General features: G+C 40.8%; 2 pseudogenes; one reads left to right on the plus strand and one right to left on the minus strand.

Annotated features, from left to right (window-relative positions):
- LOC113883383 overlaps positions 1-13149 on the plus strand; it is a 128612-nt pseudogene extending 115463 nt beyond the window's left edge.
- Positions 13150-13551: 402 nt separating this feature from the next.
- On the minus strand, positions 13552-21553 carry LOC113883384 (annotated as a pseudogene).
- Between the last annotated feature and the right edge of the window lie 443 nt (positions 21554-21996).

A 21996-nucleotide genomic window follows, 5' to 3' on the forward strand; every position in this document is an offset into this window, starting at 1 on the left:
TGCACTCCAGTCCACCATGTTCTCTGAGTTATATGAATTCTCCAAAACTTCAGATGTGCTGGGGAGGCCACCGTGTTGGGGAAATGCTTTCATCCCCACCCTTCGTGTGGTGATTAATTTACACCCTACCTTTAGATCTCTAGCTAAGGAAGACCGCTTGAGCCAGGCCATTCAGATTGCCCTGTGATGCACACTCAATGTCACTGAGTATTTATCATTATTGGCCTTATTTCAATTAGTAAATAAAACTTCATTTGAGTGATTATTTCATCAATGCCTCTGCACTCTACAGCAAGTTTCTCAGTCTTGGTTCTATTGACATTTTGGACCAGATAATTCCTTGCTATGTGCAGGGGAAGAGGCTGCAATGAGTGTTGCAGGATCTTCAGCAGCATCCCTGCTTCTGCCAGCATCCCTCAACCTTGAATACTCATTGGAAGGACCGATGCTGAAGCTGAAACTCCAGCATTTTTGTCATCTGATGCAAATAGCCAACTCATTGGAAAAGTCCCCGATGCTGGAAAAGATTGAAAGTAAAAGGATAAGAGGGTGTCAGGGGATGAGATGGCTGGATGGCATCACCAACCCAATTGACATGAACTTGGGCAAACTTTGGGAGATGGTGAGGGACAGGGAGGCCTGGCGTGCTGCAGTCCATGGGGTCTCAAAGAGTCAGATATGACTGGGCAACTGAAAAACAGCCTAGGTGACAGGAGCACACCCTTCCCACTTTAGTTGGAACAACCAAAAATATCTCCAGACATCACTCCAGGTCTCCTGGGTGGGTGGGGACCAAAATAGTCCCCCATTGAAAACCGCCACTGTACAGTCTAGTCCTATAGACTCCATGAGGAAAGAACCAATCCAATGCCTGGTAAATGTATCTATTTGGTTTTCAATACCAGCATTTCACTTAGAGAGCTCTAAAAATTATTAATATGATGCATGATCTGACCCCCATACTAAGTAAATAGGAATCTCTGAGGGAATGAGGTGAAGGGATTGAGATCTGGGCATCCATAAAAAACAGAAAACTTCCCAACTGAATCTCTTGTGAAATTGGGGTTGATAATCACAGAAGCAGGTGACCATTGCTGAAATCTTTGCTTACTGAATGGAAGGGAGGGATGGAAATAGAGAGGAAGCAATAGAAGGGAAGGGGAATAAGGGGAGAGATGAAAAGAATACAAGGAGAAGAAGCAAAGGAAATAGAGAAAAGAAAGGAAAGGGAAAGAAACTCTTGTTAGTTTGGGGTCACAAGAAAAATCGGGCTTATTGAGGCTGGAAATCTAATTTGGACCATATGTGAAGAGCTACAAATATTATTTTGCTGTTTTGGTGTGTAGGCGATAGGAAGCCAACGAACATTTCAGAGCAAGGATGCTTTAAGTTCAAAGCAACGTGTTAAGAAGTTGAATGGGCCATGCAGCACAAGAGGAACTGGAGTGAGGAGACCCAGGAACCAACTGTATTGTATTAAAACATTTGGGATAATGATAAATGGAAAGGAAATAAAGAACACCAAGGAAGGTGATGTTCTCCACAGGAAGAAGAACTAGATGATTATAGGTGCCAAGTATTGGGCTGTATTTGAGAATATGACAGCCACGTGCCCATCATTCTGCAGTCTAGTGAGGAAGATGGACATGGAAAACCAGTCCTAACGTAACGTTAAAAAGGGAAGAAGAGGATGCCCCTTGGACCACAGAGAAGGTGCCTAATCTGGTCTCAAGGATCAGAATACACTTCTCAGCAGGAAAGCCCTTGATGCTCAGATCTCTGGAGTAAAGGGGATTGGGGTGGATGAGTGAGGGTAAGAAGGAAGGGAATTAAGAAAATATAACTGGGTTGGGGTGGGCAAGAGCAAAGCTTAAGAGTGTCAGGTGAGGCAAGAGAAGATGTGGATGATCCTGGAGGGCTTTGTAAATCATGTCTCAGGATTTTAGACTTTATTCTTAGGGTCAAGATAAGCCATAGAGGTAAGTGTTTCTTAAATTTTTATTTATTTTATTTTTTATTGGAATATAATTGCTTTACAATGTTGTGTTACTGTCTGCTGTATAATGATGTGAATCAACCAATTGTTGTTCAGTCACTCAGTCGAGTCCAACTCTTTACATCCCCATAGACTGCAGCATTCCAGGCTTCCCTGTCCTTCTCTGTCTCCCAGAGTTTGCTCAAACTTATCTCCACTGAGTCAGTCATGCCATCCAACCATCTCTTCCTCTGTCACCCCCTTCTCCTTTTGCCTTCAATCTTTCCAGTGTTAGAGTCTTTTCCAATGAGTCAGCTCTTCAAATCAAGTGGCCGAATTATTGGAGTTTCAGCTTCAGCATCAGTCCTTCCAATGAATATTCAGGGTTGATTTCCTTCAGGACTGCTGGTCTGATCTCCTTGCTGTCCAATGGATTCTTAAGAGTCTTCTCCAGCACTACAGTCCAAAAGAATCAATCAACCATACATCTATCCCCTTTCTCTTGGACCTCCCTTCCACTCCCTCCATCCCACCCCTCGAGGTCTTCACAGAACACCAAGCTTCCTGTGCTTTATAGCAGGTTCCTACCAGCTATCTATTTTACACATGCTAGTGTGTATCTGTCAATCCCAATCTCCCAATTCGTCCCACTCTCCCATTCCCCAGCTGTGTCCACAGATCCATTCTCTGTCTGCATTTCTATTCCTGCCTTCGAAATAGGTTCATCTGTATCATTTTTCTAGATTCCACATTTTTGCATTAATATATATTTGTTTTTCTGGCTTACTTCACTCTGTATGACAGACTCTAAGTTCATCCATGTATCTACACATGACCTTATTCCATTCCTTTTAGAGACTAGGTAATATTCCACTGTGTATATGTACCACATCCTCGTTATCCATTTATCTGTCCTTGAGCATTTAGATTCTTTCCATGTCCTGGCTATTGTAAATAATGCTGCAATGAACATTGGGGTGTATTTGTACTTTTGAATTATGGTTTTCTCAGGGTATATTCCCAGTAGTGGGAATGCTGGGTCATATGGTAGCTCTTCTGTTGTCGCTGTTCAGTTGCTAAGTCACGTTCAACTTTTCATGACCGTATGGACTGTGGTAGTTCTACGTTTACTTTTTTAAAAAAAACGTTTATTTTTTTTTAATTGAAAGGTAACTGCTTTACAGAATTTTTCTGTTTTCTGTCAAACCTCAACATGAATCAACCATAGATGTGTGTGTGTATATATATATATATATATATATATATATATATATATATATATGTATATATATGCAGACTGTTGCAGACTGTTGTTGGGGCCAAATCTTGGTAAGAAAATGACAATCTCCAGCAGGGCTCACACCAATGCATACTCCTCAGAACTGCTACCAACAATGTCTTTGACCCTGCAGTGCACCACAACTTCCCCCTGTCTCAGCAGGTGACCCCCCCCCCCAATACTATCAGACAGTCTTGTTCAGTCTCTCATGAGGTCACTGCTTTTTACCCTGGGTCTTAGTGAACACAAGACCTGTGGAATTCCTGTGATCAAACCTCACTGGCTTTTAAAGCCAGATTCTCTGAGGGCTCCTCTTCGCATTGCCAGACACCCAGGCTAGTTAGCCTGACATGAGGCTTAGAACATCTACTCCTGTGGGAGAACTTCTGGGGTATAATTATTTTCTAGTTTGCCCACCCAGCAGGTATAGGATTTTATTTTGTCATGATTGCCCCCTATACAGTCTCACTGTAGCTTTTTCTTTATCTTTTGATGTAGGTTATCTTTTTGATAGATTCCAGAATTTTTTGACAATGGTTATTCAGCAGTTAGTTATGAGTTTGATGTTTTCATAAGAAGCACTGAACTCACATCCTTCTACCCTCCACTTTTGTCTCCATCTCTATATATTTCTTTAAATAATTCACAGAACATAAATATTGCACTGGAACTAAGAATGGTAAGTTGTTCTATGGGGTGGTTTATAGCTCATGCTACTCACAGATTGCCAGGAGAAATATCAATAACCTCAGATATGCAGATGACACCACCCTTATGGCAGAAAGTGAAGAAGAACTGAAGAAACTCTTGATGAAAGTGAAAGAAGAGAGTGAAAAGTTTGGCTTAAAACTCAACATTCATAAAACTAAGATCATGGCATCTGGTCCCATCACGTCATGGCAAATAGATGGGGAAACAGTGGAAACAATGACAGACTTTATTTTGGGGGGTCTCCAAGATCACTGCAGATGGTGACTGTAGCCATGAAATTAAAAGACACTTGCTCCTTGGAAGAAAAGCTATGACAACCATTCAGAGCATATTAAAAAGCAGAGACATCACTTTGCCAACAAAGTTCTGTCTAGTCAAAGATATGATTTTTCCAGTAGTCATGTATGGATATGAGAGTTGGACTATAAAGAAAGCTGAGTGCTGAAGAATTGATGCTTTTGAACTGTGGTGTTGGAGAAGACTCTTGGGAGTCCCTTGGACTGCAAGGAGATCCAACCAGTCCATTCTGAAGGAGATCAGCCCTGGGATTTCTTTGGAAGGAATGATGCTAAAGCTGAAACTCCAGTACTTTGGCCACCTCATGTGAAGAGTTGACTCATTGGAAAAGACTCTGATGCTGGGAGGGATTGGGGGCAGGAGGAGAAGGGGACGACAGACGATGAGATGGCTGGATGGCATCACTGACTCAATGGACGTGAGTCTGGGTGAACTCCAGGAGTTGGTGATGGACAGGGAGGCCTGGCGTGCTGCGATTCATGGGGTCGTAAAGAATCGGACATGATTGAGCGACTGAACTGAACTGAACTGAAAGATGAGTGTTGTTGAGCATCTTTTCATGTGTTTGTTAGCCATCTGTATGTCTTCTTTGGAGAAATGTCTGTTTAGGTCTTTTTCTCACTTTTTGATTGGGTTGTTTGTTTTCCTGGTACTGAGTTGTATGAGCTGCTTGTATATTTTGGAAATTAACCCTTTGTCAGTTGTTTCATTTGCTATTATTTTCTCCGATTCTGAGTGTTGTCTTTTCACCATACTTACCGTTTCCTTTGCTGTGCAAAAGCTTTTAAGTTTAATCAGGTCCCACTTGTTTCCTTTTGTTTTTATTTCCATTACTCTAGGAGGTGGGTCATAGACGATTTCACTTTGATTTATGTCATTGAGTGTTCTTCCTATGTTTTCCTCTAAGAGTTGTATAGTTTCTGGTCTTACATTTAGGTCTTTAATCCATTTTTAGTATATCTTTGTGTATAGTGTTAGGAAATGTTCAAATTTAATTCTTTTACATGTACCTGTCCAGTTTTCCCAGCACCATTTATTGAAGAGGCTGTTTTTGCCCCATTGTATATTCTTGCCTCCTTTGTCAAATATAAGGTGCCCATAGGTGCATGGGTTTCTTTCTGGGCTTTCTATCTTGTTCCATTGATTTATATTTCAGTTTTTGTGCCAGTACCATACTGTCTTGATGACTGTAGCTTTGTAGTATAATCTGAAATCAGGAAGGTTGATTCTTCCAGCTCCATTATTCTTTCTCAAGACTGCTTTGGCTTTTCAGGGTCTTTTGTGTTTCCATATAAATTGTGAAATTTTTTGTTCTAGTTCTGTGAAAAATGTCATCGGTAATTTGCTAGGGATTGTATTGAATCTGTAGATTGCATTTGGTAGTATAGTCATTTTCACAATACTGATTCTTCCTACCCAGGAACATGGAATATCTCTCCATCTGTTTATGTTGTCTTTGATTTCTTTCATTAGTGTCTTATAATTTTCTGTGTACAGTTCCTTTGTCTTCTTAGGTAAGTTTATTCCTAGATATTTAATTCTTTTTGTTGCAATGGTGAATAGGATTGATTCCTTAATTTCTCTTTCTGATTTTTCATTGTTAGTATACAGAAATGCAAGTGATTTCTATGAATTGGTTTTGTATCCTGCAACTTTGCTAAATTCACTGATTAGCTCTAGTAATTTTCCAATACTATCTTTAGGGTTTTCTATGTACAGTTTCATGTCATCTGCAAACAGTGAGAACTTTACTTCTTTTCTGATCTGGATTCTTTTTATTTCTTTTTCTTCTCTGATTGCTGAAGCTAGGACTTCCAGAATTATGTTGAATAATAGTGGAGAAAGTGGTCATTCTTGTCTTGTTCCTGATCTTAGGGCAACACTTTTGGTTTTTCACCATTGAGATTAATGTTTGCTGTAGGCTTATCATATATGGCCTTTACTATGTTGAGGTAGGTTCCTTCTATGCTCATTTTTTGAAGAGTTTTAATCACAAATGGGTGCTGAATTTTGTCAAAGTATTTTTCTGCATCTATTGAGATTATCAGTTCAGTTGCTCAGTCACATCTGACTCTTTGTGACCCCATCGACTGCAGCACGCCAGGCTTCCCTGTCCATCACCAACTCCCGAAGCTTACTCAAACTCATGTCCATTAAGTTGGTGATGCCATCCAACCATCTCATCCTCTGTTGTCCCCTTCTCCTCCCACCTTCAATCTTTCCCAGCATCAGGGTCTTTTCAAATGAGTCAGTTCTTCACATCAGGTGGCAAAAGTATTGAGATTATCATTTGGTTTTTATCTTTCAATTTGTTAATATGATGTATCACATTGATTGATTTGGGTATACTGAAGAATCCTTGCATCCCTGGAATAAACCCAACTTGATCAGCTTTTTGATGTGTTGTTGAATTATGTTTGCTAAAATTTTGTTGAGGATTTTTGCATCTATGTTCATCAGTGATATTGGCCTGTAGTTTTCTTTTTTGTGTTGTCTTTGTCTGGTTTTGGTATCAGGGTGGTGGTGACCTCATGGAATGAGTTTGGAAGTGTTCCTTCCTCTGCAAATTTTTGAAACAGTTTTAGGACAGGCATTAGCTCTTCTCTAAATGTTTGATAGAAGTGTCCTGTGAAGACATCTGGTCCTGGGCTTTTGTTTTCTGAGAGATTTTTGATCACAGCTTCAGTTTCATTACTTGTAATTGGATTGTTCATAATTTCTATTTCTTCCTGGTTCAGTCTTGGAAGATTTAACTTTTCTAAGAATCTGTCTATTTCTTCCAGGTTATCCATTTTATCCATATAGTTATTCATAATAGTCTCTTATGATCCTTTGTATTTCTGCATTGTCTATTGTAACCTCTCCTTTTTCATTTCTAATTTTGTTTATTTGATTTTTCTCTCTTTTTTTCTTGATGAGTCTGTCGAAAGGTTTGTCAATTTTGTTTATCTTCTCAAAGAACCAGCTTTTAGTTTTGTTAATCTTTACTATTGTTTCATTCATTTCTTTTTCATTTATTTCTGCTTGGATCTTTATGATTTCTTTCCTTCTATTAATTTTGGGTTTTATTTGTTCCCCTTTTTCCAGTTGTTTTAGGTGTGAAGTTAGGTTCTCTATTTGATGTTTTCCTTGTTTCTTGAGGTAGGATTGTATTACTATAAACTTCCCCCTTAGAACTGATTTTGCTGCATCCCATAGGTTTTTGAGTTGTCGTGTTTTCATTGTTATTTGTTTCTAGAAATTTTTTGAGTTCCCTTTTGATTTCTTCAGTAACCTGTTGGTTATTTAGAAACGTATTGTTTAATCTCCATGTGTTTGTGTTTCTTACAGTTTTTTCTTGTAATTGATATCTAGTCTCATAACATTGTGGTCAGAGAAGATGCTTGATATGATTTCAACTTTCTTAAATTTACTGAGGTTTGATTTGTGATCCAAGATGGTGTTTATCCTAGAGAATGTTCCATGTGCACTTGAGAAGGTGTATTCTTCTGCAATTGGATGGAATGTCCCGAAGATATCAATGAGATCCATCTCATCTAATGTATCATTTAAGATACATTTTAATGTATTTAATGTGTTTCCTTATTAATGTTCTGGTTTGATGATCTGCCCATTGGTGTGAGTGGGGTTTCAAAGTCTTCTGCTATTATTGTGTTGCTGCCAATTTCTCTTTTTATGTCTGTTAGTGTTTGTCTTATGTATTGAGGTGCTCCTATGTTGGGCGCCTATGCACCCAACAATATTTACAATTGTTATGTCTTCCTCTTGGATTGATCCCTTGAACATTGCATACTGTCCTTCTTTATCTCTTGTAATATTCTTTATTTTAAGGTTTATTTTGTCTGATATGAGGATTGCTACTCCAGCTTTCTTTTGCTTCCCATTTACATGGAATGTATTTTTCCATCCTCTCACTTTCAGTCTATATGTGCCTTTAGGTCTGAAGTGGGTTTCTTGTAGACAGCATATATATGGGTCTTGTTTTTGTATCCATTCAGCCAGTCTGTGTCTTCTGGTTGGAGCATTTAATCCATTTACATTTAAAGTAATTACTGATATATATGTTCCTATTGCCATTTTCTTAATTGTTTGGGGTTGAATTTGTAGATCTTTTTCCTTCTCTTGTGTTTCTTGACTATATATGTCCATTTAATATTTGCTGTAAAGCTGGTTTGGTGGTGCTGAATTCTCTTAGCTTTTGCTTGTCTTAAAAGTTTTTTATTTCTCCATCAATTTTGAATAAGATCCCTGCCAGGTATAGTAATTTTGGTTGTAGATTTTTTCCTTGCTGTACTTTGAATATATCCTGCCATTCTCTTCTGGCCTGCAGAGTTTCTGCTGAAAGATCAACTGTTAAACGTATAGAGTTTCCCTTGTTTGTTACTTGTTGCTTTTCCCTTGCTGCTTTTAATATTCTTTCTTTGTGTTTAGTCTTTGTTAGTTTGATTTGTATGTGTCTTGGCATGTTTCTTGTTGGGTTTATCTTGTATGGGACTCTTTGCACCTCTTGGACTTGATTTAATATTTCCTTTTCCATGTTGGGGGAATTTTCAACTATAATCTGTTTAAAATTTTTCTTTTTTTTAAATTTAATTTTATTTTTAACTTTACAATATTGTATTGGTTTTGCCATATATCAACATGAATCTGCCACAGGTATACACATCTTCCCCATCCTGAACCCTCCTCCCACCTCTCTCCCTGTACCATCCCTCTGGGTCATCCCAGTGCACCAGCTCCAAGCATCCAGAATCGTGTATCGAACCTGGACTGGCGACTCGTTTCATATATGATATTATACATGTCTCAATGCCATTCTCCCAAATCATCCCACCCTCTCCCTCTCCCACAGAGTTCAAAAGACTGTTCTGTATATCAGTGTCTCTTTTGCTGTCTCGTATACAGGGTTATTGTTACCATTTTTCTAAATTCCATATATATGCGTTAGTATACTGTATTGGTGTTTTTCTTTCTGGCTTATTTCACTCTGTATAATAGGCTCCAGTTTCATCCACCTCCTTAGAACTAGTTCAAACGTATTCTTTTTAATGGCTGAGTAATACTCCATTGTATATGTGTACCACAGCTTTCTTATCCATTCATCTGCTGATGGACATCTAGGTTGCTTCCATGCCCTGGCTATTATAAACAGTGCTGTGATGAACATTGGAGTACACGTGTCTCTTTCAATTCTGGTTTCCTCAGTGTGTATGCCCAGCAGTGGGATTGCTGTGTGATAAGGCAGTTCTATTTCCAGTTTTTTAAGGAATCTCCACACTGTTCTCCATAGTGGCTGTACTAGTTTGCATTCCCACCAACAGTGTAAGAGGGTTCCCTTTTCTCCACACTTTCTCCAGCATTTATAATTTTTCTTATACCCTTTCTTTTTCTCTTCTTCTGGGACCCCTATACTTTGAATGTTGGTGCGTTTGGTATTGTTTCAGAGGTTTTTGAGGCTATTCTCAGTTCTTTTCATTCTTTTTACTTTATTCTGCTCTTCAGAAGTTATTTCCACCATTTTATCTTCCAGCTCATTGATTCGTTTTTCTGCTTCAGATATTCTGCTATTGATTCCTTCCAGAAAGTGAAAGTTACTCAGTCGTGTCAGACTCTTTGCAACCCCATGGACTATACAGTCCATGGGATTCTCCAGGCCAGAATACTGGTATGGGTAGCCTTTCCCTTCTACAGGGGATCTTCCCAACCCAGGGATCAAACCCAGGTCTCCCACATTGCAGGTGGATTCTTTACCAGCTGAGTCACAAGGGAAGCCCAAGAATACTGGAGTGTGTGGCCTATCCCTTCTCAGAGGATCTTCCTGACCCAGGAATTGAACTGGGGTTTCCTGCATTGCAGGTTGATTCTTTAACAACTGAGCTATGAGGGAAGCCCGATTCCTTCTATAGTATTTTTAATTTCAGTAATTGTGTTGTTTCTATAATTCTTCTAAGTCTTGGTTAATTGATTCTTGCATTTTCTCTATTTTGTTTTCAAGGTTTCTGATCATCTTTACTATCATCATTCTGAATTCTTTTCCAGGTAGTTTGCTTACTTCCTCTTCACTTATTTGGACTTCTGTGTTTCTAATTTGTTCTTTCATTTGTGTAATATTTCGCTGCCTTTTCATTATTTTTTAAAACTTATTGTGTTTGACGTCTCCTTTCCAAAGGCTTCAAGGTTGAATTCTTTCTTCCTTTTGGTTTCTGGCCTCCTAAGCTTGGTCCAGTGGTTGTGTAAACTTTGTATAAGGTGAGATTTGTGCTGAGTGTTTTGTATATTTGTTTTTCCTCTGAAGGGCAAGGCTGAGTGAGGTGGTAATCCTGTCTGCTGGTGACTGGGTTTATATTTTTGTTTTGTTTGTTGTTTAGATGAGGCATCCTGCACAGGGTGCTACTGGTGGTTGGGCGATGCTGGGTCTTGTGTTCAAGTGGGTTCCTTTGTGTGAGTTCTCACTATTTGATACTCCCTAGGGATAGTTCTCTGGTAGTCTAGGGTCTTAGAGTCAGTACTCCCACTCCAAAGGCTCAGGGCGTGATGTCTCTCTCTCTCTCTCTTTTTTTTTTCTTTAATGCTTAGTCTGGTTTCACTTGCTCAAGCAGAGGCCTTGCACCCAGCTCTTCAGACCAGAGCTCCTTCTGGAAAATGGCCAAGTGGACACCCCAGCTCATACGTTTACTTTTTTAAAGGAATCTCCATACTATTCTCCACAGTGACTGTATCAATTTACATTCCCACCAACAGCGCAAGAAGCAAAGTAGGGACATCAGGCAGATTCACAGTTTCTCAGATCTCATTTTTGCTCTGGGGTACAAAATAGAAATTTGGTAAAGAAAGCAGTCAGCAAACTATTTCCGAGGCTTTGGACCCAGCTGAGTGGGAAGGAGAGTGTCCATATTAGCAGCAGAGGGGAGAATAAGCCAGGAACAAGAATTTCAGGACAAAAGGTAGTTGAGCATTTTCTTCTGTTATTGTACAAAAATGGTAGGTTTCCGACATGGAGTTTCCATGTTAAAAAGAGGGAAGTGTCCTGGGGTGCAGTAGGTCCTATAGACTGCAGGCGCTCATGTTTCAGTAAGGAGAGCCTGGTTTGAATGAGCCACGACTTCCTTCAACTCTGGGCAGTCAGGAATTTCTCCTGGGCAGTCTCTCTGTGTCCCTCAAAGATCTCAACAAAGAGGGAACACGGGCTATAAAGACAGAAAAACCAGAAAAATCCAAATTTCAAGCCCTGCCCCATAGCTGATCAGTTGGACCACTTCCTTAACTAATCTGAGCCTCAGCTTCCTCTAAAATAGGGTATCAATCCTTGCTGTGTGGCTGTGAGCATCACATTTGCTATGTTATGACAGATAATAAGAAGTGGACAGTGCCTAGAAAAGTGGTCAGCAGTGGATAAAGGGTGATTTTCCTTCCTCTCTGAATGGAGGCTTCCAGATTATGTGGTTTCATTGGCAGCTTGGGCTATTTGCTGCCACAAACTGTTACACCATGGCCTGCCATTTCCACAGAGGAGCATTAATTCAAAGTCATACAGGTAGGAAAGGCTTAGGAGAAAGACTCCCTCATGTTCAGAAGACAGAGAAAAAAATTCAGGAGTCCAGGCAATAGAAATATTTGAATAATGACAGAGCCAGAACATTTGTAGCAGGTCAATAGACTGCTCTTCTCTCTCCAGTAAATTCTCCATCTTGAGTTTCTATAATATTGGCATCTTTGTTACAAAGCGACTTCTGAGCTATTACTCTTATGAAGGTGTATTGAATGCATTTGAAGGAGAATGCTGCTTTATTACAGACCAAGGGCCTTGTGTTGATGATTTACAGTGTGGAGGTGTACGCCTGCCTGATACAATCCACAGAATTGACAAATCAGGCAAAGGGAATGAACTTATCTTGATGCCTGGCCTGTGTGTTCAGCCAGGACTCTGTTGACTGCAACTGACAGACACACAACTCAAAATAGTTTAAGGAAAAATGGAATTATAAGGACCCGGAGGGATCTCGTGAAGAACGGATGAATCAAGCCCAGGAAAAGGCAGGGATGCAGGGAGACCTCAGGAACCATAAAACCAAGATTCAGATACACTGAGATTCTTCTTCCATTTCCTATAGCATCTGTCTGCTTGTTTCCTTTTTTCTTCTCTCTCATTGTACATGGTTTGTAGCTACACAGCAAAAAACACAGCTCCTGCTCTTTGAGGAAAATGCAGGTCGCTGCTGCAGTGGAGCCCCAGGCCACCCGCTTCTGTTCCTGACCCACCACTGTTCACTCTCCCCAGGAACAAGTTGGTCAGGAAGCCTCACCTTACCTGTGGCTTTTAAAGATACTGTAAGTTGGTGCAGTGGTAAGGAATCCACCTGCCAATGAAGGAGACACAGGTTCAATCCTTGGGTTGGGAAGATCCCTGGAGGTGGAATTGGCAACCCACTCCAGTATTCTTGCCTGGAAAATTCCATGGACAGAGGAGCCTGGCAGGCTACAGCCCATGGGGTATAAAGAGTCGGACATGACTGAGCAACTGAACACACACACACACACACACACACACACACACTACTCCGTGGAGCCAGTGGTGGTGATTCACCAGATTAGAATCACCCTCAGCCGCAACATGAAGTCTTTGGAGAAGGTTAGTGCTGAGCTGACCATAGGTGTGAAGGAAAAGAACCTCAAACTGCAAGCATGGGTTCAGATGCCTACTGAGACTCTGAGAACAACTACAAGGATACAAGGAGGACTTGGAAAAGGTGGTTCTAAGACTTGGAATTATTTCCAGGCAAGGATGCACAAGCAACATTGACTTGCACATTCTGAGATTGTCGAACAGATCACTTCTATCATCACTGAGTCAGGAGTTGAGGTTGAAGTCACCATTGCAGATGCTTAAACCTTTTTAATAAATTGATAAAGTGAAAGTGAGAAGTGAAAGTGTTAGTCGCTCACTTATGTCTGGCTCTTCATGATGCTGTGCACTGTAGCCTGCCATTCTCGCCCCTCTGTCCATGGAATTCTCCAGGCAGGAATACTGGAATGGGTGGCCATTGCCTTCTCCAAGGATCTTCCCAACCCAGGGATGAAACCCAGGTCTCCCATGTTGCAGGCAGATTCTTTTACCATCTGAGCCACCAGAGAAGCCCCCAATAAATTGATAATCAGTTGTTTAAAAAAATGGCTCCTGCTAACTCCTGATTTTTCTACTTATGATGTCAGTCATTCTAGAGATACTGAACTCATTTCCTCAATGCCAGTCTAAACAGCCTCATGAATGGACTCACTGGCTTAGCAGGAGTCAGGGACACCTTCTTTGGTCACTCAGTTCTTCCGGTGCAGAGAAGTATGCTCTGATGGGCCCATTCTGGATCAGATGTCTGCTCCTGGACCAGCTACCAGTGACAGGAGATGCAGGGTCATGTGAGAACATGGTCCCTCTAAAGGAAAACAAATGGATGTTGTAGGTGGAGGGACAATTTGGAGAAAAAGAGGCAGGCTGGCCAGACAAAACCAAAGATGGAATTTACCCTTCTCTTCTGGAAGTAAACACAGGAAGAACTCACTTGCTTCAAGTTTTACTCACTTATTTACTTCTCTTCCCTTATGCATTAATTCATTCAAACACTGAACACTTGTTAGAGCACTACCTGTCAGGTCATGATCATTTTCTTGGTTTAGAATAAAGGAAAGATTCCTCCTCCTACTGCGGCTACGTTCCCCTCACACTTTTCTGTTTCCGCTAGAGAAACTCTTACCCCACTTGCCAGTGAATGGCAGCTTCTAGACCATTTCAAGTCCATGACCACCCTTGTCGAGCAGTCTGTTCTCTTTGAAACAGCCAGCAATGGGCAAATATCACAACAGATATTGCCAATGTCTCAATAGTCACATAGATGCACATACATATACACAGACAGACACACACACACATAAACACACACAGAGGCCAGGATGCAGTACTAGAAACTGAGAAATCACTGTATTTTCCTCTGGTGAATAGAGCATTTTGTCAGCCACATTCAGTTTATTGGATTTATTTGCCTCCTATAGGAGGCCTAAAGGCTTCCCAGGTTGTGCTAGTGGTAAAGAACTCGCCTGCCAATGCAGGAGACAAAAGACATGGGTTTGATTCTTGGGTTGGGAAGATCCCCTGGACGAAGGCATGGCAAACCACTCCAGTATTCTTGCCTGGAGAATCCCATGGACAGAGGAACTTGGCAGGCTACGGTCCAGAGGGTCGCAAAGAGTTGGACATGACTGAAGAGACTTAGCCTACACACACACACACACACACACACACACACACACACACGAGACCAATAGCATAAAGAAACTCTGAACTCAGGGAAGACTCACTGGGTTTCTTTGAACAAGAGTTACTATCTCTTTGTCCTCAAATTTTCTAGTCTGAAAAGTAAAAAGATTGAATATGAAATAGATCCTTACAGCCAGTTTTGGGAGAGGAAAAACTAGGTCCTAAATTTTCAAAACTCTGAGTCTCACAAAGGAGTCTTTCCGATATTCCAGGTTGTGTTGGGTGGTCAAGTTCTACTCTGGCCTTTCCTTCCTTCCTTCCTTTTCTTCTTTCTATCTTTTTCTTTGCTTCTTTTTTTCTATCATTCTCTGCCATATTCATTTTTTCTCTCTGTGTGTATTTTCTGCCACACTGTAACTTCTAGAAGACCAAGATGAACACTTATCCATTGTATCCCAAATCTATTATGGAATAGACACTGAATAAATGTTTATTGGGCTTCCCAGCTGGCACTAGTTTTAAAAAACCTACCTGTCACTGCAGGAGACTTAAGAGATGTGGGTTTGATCCCTGGGTGGGGAAGATCTCCTGGAGGAGGGCATGGCAACACACCCCAGTATTCTTGCCTGAAGAATCCCATGGACGGAGGAGCCAGAAGGCTGTAATCCATGGATTGCACACAATCGGACACAACTGAAGTGACTTAGTATGCATGCAAATGTTTATTTAAAAAAAGGATGGTATATATAGACATACTCTGCTGGTCAGCCTCACTTGTCCACAAAAGTATCTTATCCTGCTGTGAGCAAGATATGTGATTACACTGACTATTGTGAGTGTGCAGATTAGGGAATTTAGGCTGTCGGGTCACACAAAAGCCACCAGAATTCACATCTCCTTAGATGTTCTCCTACCCTGGATCCACAGACAATCCTGGTCTAGCAGGTATAACAGAGACCCATGAGCACACATTCAATCCACTATTAATGAGAAGGGTCCAGGCTACTCAGATACTTTTTAAAAAGAAATCTTAATAACAGTTACTGAGCCCTTACTATGAGTCTGGCACCAGCTAAGAGCCTTGACATTATCAAACCAGTGGGTCTTATTCAGAGTGACTTTGCTTCCAGGGACGATGGGCAAGGTCTGGACACAATTTTGATCGTCACTCTGGAGGGGTTTAATGCTTGTATGTAGTGGGAAAGGCCAGGGATCCTGCTAAACATCCCGTAATACGCCAGACAAACCCCCGCAACAATGAGTCCATCCCCAAGTCAATAGTGCCAAGGGTGAGAAATTCTGATCTAAATGAATCCCATCGACAGCATTATTATTATTATTTTCCTGATTAGACTAAAGAGAAATCTGATAAATATGTTATTTGCCCAAGTACCACTGAAGTTTTGGGTCGAAACCCTCTGCTCTTACTACTGAGCCTATAACTCTTGGCAGGTCTTACCTACAAGGAAGAACTAAACAGGGAACTTGACAGTGACAATCCCGAACCTACTTAGCATGCTGGGCCTTGAAGATCACCCGCTGCTCCAACAGCAGATTTTTTACCTAGTTTCGTGTAAGGAACTGAAGATGTTACAGTGGCCAGACCTGGGAGTATCTTTAAATTGAATCCAGTTCCTCCTATTGAAACATAATAACTTTCAAACTAATCTAGTCTCTTCATTACCAGTGCTATAGCCAGTTGTCGAAATCTCTTTTGAGTTAGTAGTTAAAAGGCCCAGCCACACATCCGTAACGTTATTGTTGCTGGCTAAAATCCTTTGCAACAACACAAACATCACTCAGAATCAAATTATCAGATGTGCCGACAAGATGCTTCTCGATTTAATAGTGTGGTAAATGATGGCTGGGAGATGTTCTTTGAAGCTGTGGAGGCAAATGTGAAAGCTAATTCAATTCTCAAATGAATAAAAGTGAGAAAGTGTTCTTATAAACCTGATATTACCAGAGATAGGGCCAGAGCCTGCTGCTGCCTTGCATGGGGGAGGAGAGAAGTGTAGAATTTACTTTATTTCTGATAATAAAGAGTTGGGATCTGCGACCACATAGGTTTGACCTTGGTCCCCGGCAGAGGACTTGAGCAGGAGTGAGGGCTCATTTCCAACTCAGTTGAGAGGCGGGCATCGTCTGTCATCAGTTCCCCTGGGGGCCTCTTAAGAGAGGAAGGGGTCCCCTGAAGCGGCATCCAAGGCCTCGGGGAAATCACATTCCTGCTTATTAGACTTGGAGAGTATATAATAGGATTTCCTGAGAGCAAAGGGGATCTCAGATTACCTAGGCCACTGACTCTCCAATTACTCACCAGGACCCCAGGTTTTCACATAGGCATCTCAGGAATAAGGAGAAGGAAGCTTTGGAAGACACTTGGGGCCTGGAATTTGCTTTAATTTATTATACATACAGCTGACCCTTGAGCAACATAGGCTTAAGGCACACAGGTGCACTTAAATGTGGGTTTTTTTCCTGCAGGAAATAAATTCTAAAACACTATGTGATCTGTGTTTGGTTGAATCGGTGGACATGGAACCATGGGTGTATGTGGACTAGAAAGCTGTATGTGGATTTTTGACTGTGTGGGGGTCAGCACCTCTATGGCCTGCTTTGTTTGAGGATTGGGTGTATACATATTGGGCTTTGTTTCTAAGTCACTCAGTCGTGTCCAACTCTTTATGACCCCACAGACTGTAGCATGTCAGGCTTCTCTATCCTCTGTCATCTCCTGGAGTTTGGGCAAACTCATGTCCATTGAGTCGGTGATGCCATCTAACCATCTTATCCTCTGTTGTCCCCTTCTCCTCCTGCCTTCAATCTTTCCCAGCATCAGGGTCTTTCCCAATGAGTCAGCTCTTCACATCAGGTGGCCCAAGTACTGGAGTTTCAGCTTCAGCATCAGTCCTTCTAATGAATATTCAGGACTGATTTCCTTTACGATTGACTGCTTTGATCTCTTTGCTGTACAAGGAACTCTCAAGAGCCTTCTCCAACACCACAGTTCAAAAGCATCAACTCTTTGGTGCTCAGCCTACTTTATGGTTCAACTCTCACATCCATACATGACTATTGGAAAAACCATAGTTTTAACTATATGGACCTTTGTTGACAAATAATGTCACTGCTTTTTAATACACTGTCTAGGTTTGTCATAGCTTTCCTTCCAAGAGCAAATGTCTTTTAATTACATGGAAGCAATCACCGTCCACAGTGATATTGGAGCCCAAGAAAATAAAATCTGTCACTGTTTCCATTGTTTCCCCATCTATTTGCCATGAAGTGATGGGACCAGATGTCATGATCTTTGCTTTTTGAATGTTGAGTTTTAAGCCAGCTTTTTCACTCGTCTCTTTAACCTTCAACAAGAGGCTCTTAAGTTCCTGTTCCCTTTCTGCCATAAGGGTGGTGTCATCTGCATATCTGAAGTTATTGATATTTCTCCCCTGCAATCTCAATTCCAGCTTATGCTTCATCTGAATTAGATCTGATAGAATGTCTGAAGAACTATGGACAGAGGTTCATGACACTGTAGAGGAGGCAGTGATGAAGACCATCTCCAAGAAAAACAAATGCAAAAAGGCAAAATGGTTGTCTGAGGAAGCCTTACAGACAGCTGAGAAAATAAGAGAAGCTAAAGGCAAAGGACAAAAGGAAAGAAATACCCATCTGAATGCAGAGTTCCAAAGAAGAGCAAGGAGAGATAAGAAAGCCTTCCTCAGTGATCAATGCAAAGAAATAGAGGAAAACAATAGAGTGGGAAAGACTGGAGATCTTGTCAAGAAAATCAGAAATACCAAGGGAACATTCCATGCAATAATGGGCACAATAAAGGATAGAAATGGTATGGACCTAAAAAGGCAGAAGATATTAAGAAAAGGTTGCAAGAATACATGGAAGAACTGTACAAAAAAGATCTTAATGACCCAGATAACCACGATGGTGTGATCATTTACCTAGAGCCAGACATTCTGAAGTCCAAAGTTAAGTGCACATTAGGAAGCATCACTACAAACAAAGCTAGTGGAGGTGATGGCATTCCTGCTGAGCCATTTCAAATCCTAAAAGATGATGCTATGAAAGTGCTGCACTCAATATGCCAGCAAATTTGGAAAACTCGGCAGTGGCCACAGGACTGGAAAAGGTCAGTTTTCTTTCTTTTTTTTTTTAACTTTATTTTATTTTTAAACTTTACAATATTGTATTGGTTTTGCCAAACATCGAAATGAATCCACCACAGGTATACCTGTGTTCCCCATCCTGAACCCTCCTCCCTCCTCCCCCCGCCCCACACCCTCCCTCTGGGTCGTCCCAGTGCACCAGCCCCAAGCATCCAGTATCGTGCATCGAACCTGGACTGGTGACTTGATTTATACATGATATTATACATGTTTCAATGCCATTCTCCAAAATCTCCCCACACTCTGCCTCTCCCACAGAGTCCATAAGACTGATCTATACATCAATGTCTCTTTTGCTGTCTCGTACACAGGGTTATTGTTACCATCTTTCTAAATTCCATATATATGCGTTAGTATACTGTATTGGTGTTTTTCTTTCTGGCTTATTTCACTCTGTATAATAGGCTCCAGTTTCATCCACCTCATTAGAACTGATTCAAATGTATTCTTTTTAATGGCTGAGTAATACTCCATTGTGTATATGTATCACAGCTTTCTTATCCATTCATCTGCTGATGGGCATCTAGGTTGCTTCCATGTCCTGGCTATTATAAACAGTGCTGCGATGAACATTGGGGTACACGTGTCTCTTTCCCTTCTGGTTTCCTCAGTGTGTATGCCCAGCAATGGGATTGCTGGATCATAAGGCAGTTCTATTTCCAGTTTTTAAAGGAATCTCCACACTGTTCTCCATAGTGGCTGTACTAGTTTGCATTCCCACCAACAGTGTTAGAGAGTTCCCTTTTCTCCACACCCTCTCCAGCATTTATTGCTTGTAGACTTATGGATTGCAGCCATTCTGACTGGCATGAAATGGTACCTCATAGTGGTTTTGATTTGCATTTCTCTGATAATGAGTGATGTTGAGCATCTTTTCATGTGTTTGTTAGCCATCTGTATGTCTTCTTTGGAGAAATGTCTATTTAGTTCTTTGGCCCATTTTTTGATTGGGTCATTTATTTTTCTGGAGTTGAGCTGTAGGAGTTGCTTATATATTTTTGAGATTAGTTGTTTGTCAGTTGCTTCATTTGCTATTATTTTCTCCCATTCTGAAGGATGCCTTTTCACCTTGCTAATAGTTTCCTTTGTTGTGCAGAAGCTTTTAAGTTTAATTAGGTCCCATTTGTTTATTTTTGCTTGTATTTCCAATATTCTGGGAGGTGGGTCATAGAGGATCCTGCTGTGATGTATGTCGGAGAGTGTTTTGCCTATGTTCTCCTCTAGGAGTTTCATAGTTTCTGGTCTCACGTTGAGATCTTTAATCCATTTTGAGTTTATTTTTGTGTATGGTGTTAGAAAGTGTTCTAGTTTCATTCTTTTACAAGTGGTTGACCAGTTTTCCCAGCACCACTTGTTAAAGAGATTGTCTTTAATCCATTGTATATTCTTGCCTCCTTTGTCAAAGATAAGGTGTCCATATGTGCGTGGATTTATCTCTGGGCTTTCTATTTTGTTCCATTGATCAATATTTCTGTCTTTGTGCCAGTACCATACTGTCTTGATAACTGTGGCTTTGTAGTAGAGCCTGAAGACAGGTAGGTTGATTCCTCCAGTTCCATTCTTCTTTCTCAAGATCGCTTTGGCTATTCGAGGTTTTTTGTATTTGCATACAAATTGTGAAATTATTTGTTCTAGCTCTGTGAAGAATACCGTTGGTAGCTTGATAGGGATTGCATTGAATCTATAAATTGCTTTGGGTAGTATACTCATTTTCACTATATTGATTCTTCCAATCTATGAACATGGTATATTTCGCCATCTATTAGTGTCCTCTTTGATTTCTTTCACCAGTGTTTTATAGTTTTCTACATATAGGTCTTTAGTTTCTTTAGGTAGATATATTCCTAAGTATTTTATTCTTTCCATTGCAATGGTGAATGGAATTGTTTCCTTAATTTCTCTTTCAGTTTTCTCATTATTAGTGTATAGGAATGCAAGGGATTTCTGTGTGTTGATTTTATATCCTGAAACTTTACTATAATCATTGATTAGTTCTAGTAATTTTTTGGTGGAGTCTTTAGGGTTTTCTATGTAGAGGATCATGTCATCTGCAAATAGTGAGAGTTTTACTTCTTCTTTTCCAATCTGGATTCCTTTTATTTCTTTTTCTGCTCTGATTGCTGTGGCCAAAACTTCCAAAACTATGTTGAATAGTAATGGTGAAAGTGGGCACCCTTGTCTTGTTCCTGACTTTAGAAGAAATGCTTTCAATTTTTCACCATTGAGGATAATGTTTGCTGTGGGTTTGTCATATATAGCTTTTATTATGTTGAGGTATGTTCCTTCTATTCCTGCTTTCTGGAGAGTTCTTATCATAAATGGATGTTGAATTTTGTCAAAGGCTTTCTCTGCATCTATTGAGATAATCATATGGTTTTTATTTTTCAGTTTGTTAATGTGGTGTATTACATTGATTGATTTGCAGATATTGAAGAATCCTTGCATCCCTGGGATAAAGCCCACTTGGTCCTGGTGTATGATCTTTTTAATGTGTTGTTGGATTCTTTTTTTTTTTTTGGACCGGAGCTTCTTGAACTCCTCACAGGCCAGCCAGAACTCCAGGTTCTCCTCGCTGAACTCTGTCTTCAGGAAGGCGTGGAAGGCGGCCACTCCATTTTTACTGCTCAGCAGCAAGTCAAATGACTCTTTCCATCCCAGCACGTCTTCTGAGAAGTTTTTGCCTTCTTTGCTGTGTTTACTGCCCCACTCGAACTTGCCAACACTCCCGGTATCAGAGCCCAGTTCTGACTTATGAAGAAAGATCCCCAGCCGTGTCTTGAATTCTTTGGCTCTCTCCAGGCAGGAGGTGGGGAAGGCGGCCAGGGTCCGACACATGGCTATGGATGCAGGGCAGCACGTCTTGGGGACGATGGTAGCGGGCTCCAGCAGGCACCGCAGAACGCGAATACAGATGAAAGGCGGCCAGCGCCTGTCTGGGTTTACTCTGTTGTTGGATTCTGATTGCTAGAATTTTGTTGAGGATTTTTGCATCTATGTTCATCAGTGATATTGGCCTGTAGTTTTCTTTTTTTGTGGGATCTTTGTCAGGTTTTGGTATTAGGGTGATGGTGGCCTCATAGAATGAGTTTGGAAGTTTACCTTCCTCTGCAATTTTCTGGAAGAGTTTGAGCAGGTTAGGTGTTAGCTCTTCTCTACATTTTTGGTAGAATTCAGCTGTGAAGCCATCTGGACCTGGGCTTTTGTTTGCTGGAAGATTTCTGATTACAGTTTCAATTTCCGTGCTTGTGATGGATCTGTTAAGATTTTCTATTTCTTCCTGGTCCAGTTTTGGAAAGTTGTA

The sequence above is a fragment of the Bos indicus x Bos taurus genome, chromosome 25 (assembly GCF_003369695.1).
Source record: "Bos indicus x Bos taurus breed Angus x Brahman F1 hybrid chromosome 25, Bos_hybrid_MaternalHap_v2.0, whole genome shotgun sequence".
Lineage (NCBI taxonomy): Eukaryota > Metazoa > Chordata > Mammalia > Artiodactyla > Bovidae > Bos > Bos indicus x Bos taurus.